Source organism: Tupaia chinensis, unplaced genomic scaffold, assembly GCF_000334495.1.
Source record: "Tupaia chinensis unplaced genomic scaffold, TupChi_1.0 Scaffold000159_1, whole genome shotgun sequence".
Taxonomy (NCBI): domain Eukaryota; kingdom Metazoa; phylum Chordata; class Mammalia; order Scandentia; family Tupaiidae; genus Tupaia; species Tupaia belangeri.
The window spans coordinates 8,809,496-8,811,104 of record NW_006159630.1 but is presented as its reverse complement, the minus strand read 5'-3'; positions in this window follow the sequence as shown (position 1 = coordinate 8,811,104).

Below are 1,609 nucleotides of genomic sequence, written 5' to 3'. Positions count from 1 at the left end.
CTTTTTTTGTCCTCCTTGCTTTTGCCCTTACCATTTTTCCTAGTTTGACCGGAGTTCAGTTATTTCAATTACATTCCATGAATTTTCACTTCCTAAGTAATTTTTCCTTTTCGTTTATCACCTCATCTCCAAGCGTGCCCAGCCTCCTCCCCACCCTCACTCTATCAAGAGAACAGTCCTCCATCCAACACCATCAGGGCGCAGGTACAAGATTTTTTTCTCTCCAGGTTCTCCCTGGACAGGCCACCTCACCTCAGAGAAGAGGTCCTGGAACAAAAGTTGAAGTGGGCACGAAATGGGTGAGAATTTTCTTACTGCTTTGTTCACTTCAACTATCAGACAATCAATAGTCAAAGGCCCTTTTGCCTTTTCCATTACATCCTTTGAGTAGATACTTTATGAGATATAAGCACCTGACATATTTTGCAAATACTTACTGAATCGTTTGGTCTGGGAGCCAAGGTCTAGTGGTCCCTTTCCCAGATGATGGACCTCATATTGTGTAAAGGAAGAACAAACAATGTCTGCAAAAATCCGTTAAAAACTCTACCTAGACATTCTTCCGACTTGCTTTCTATATTTCTATTAAAAGGTAAGGAGAGATCTATCCTCCAATGTTCTGAACAGGCTGAGGGTACAGATGGGCCTAGAGAAAGTAGAAACCTAAGACTATGTCCCCGCTTTGAAAGTTGGCCCTGTAGCATGTAGATACTTGGCCACTGGGCACGGCTCTTCCATGTGTCATCTGCCCTCAAAGCACTGGAGAGCCCCTCCAGCTGGGTACCCAAATTAACTGTACAATTGCAGAGACCCATTTCAGGCAGAGGGCAGAGAGCCATGGGGACACCATTTCAGTGCTGCTCAGAATTGTTCAGGCCGCCTGTCTCCTGATGTCCTAAGATTTTCTTTGACACTAGTCATGCAACAAAGTAAGAAGGTCAAGGACTTCTAGAGTCAGACTGACCAAGACTTGAAGCCAGGCTGGGCTGCTGGCTAGCTGTGTGATCTCAGGCAAGCTACTTGGCCCGGCTGAACCTGCTCTTGTGGGTAAGATGAGTGCCACACTGCATACGCCATAGGACTATCCTGAAAGGGCCAGCAGGTGGTGTGGTGGTTAAGGCAAGGGACTCCCATGTGGCCGACCACATTTGCATCCTAGACCCAGCAGCTTGAAAAATCACACCAGGTGTGTATGCATGCATGCCCAAAATTCCAAGAGAAGAGTGGAGAGAAGAGATTGTGGCATGGCAATTCTCCAGGGGGCAGTTTCTCACTTTCCCTCTCACTCTCTCTCTCTGTCCAAAAATCTTTAAAAAAACAAAACAAACGAAAAAGAAAACTATTGTGAGAACAGAGATAAGGTATACAGAATGCCTGGGGTGGGTGCTTGGAATGACAGCTCTTATTATGGATAGAATGCCTAGGTTTGATTTCAGGGCCCCAGGATGACCGAAACAAAGCTCTTGAACTTAAATATCTGATGTTTTAAATCCTACAACTAAAAATTCAAGGTGAAAGAAATAAACGTGACAGACACTACGAGTCATCACTCAGTACACACGTAACCACCCTCTGGGCTAAAATCAACCATGGCAAGGAAACGAGGTGC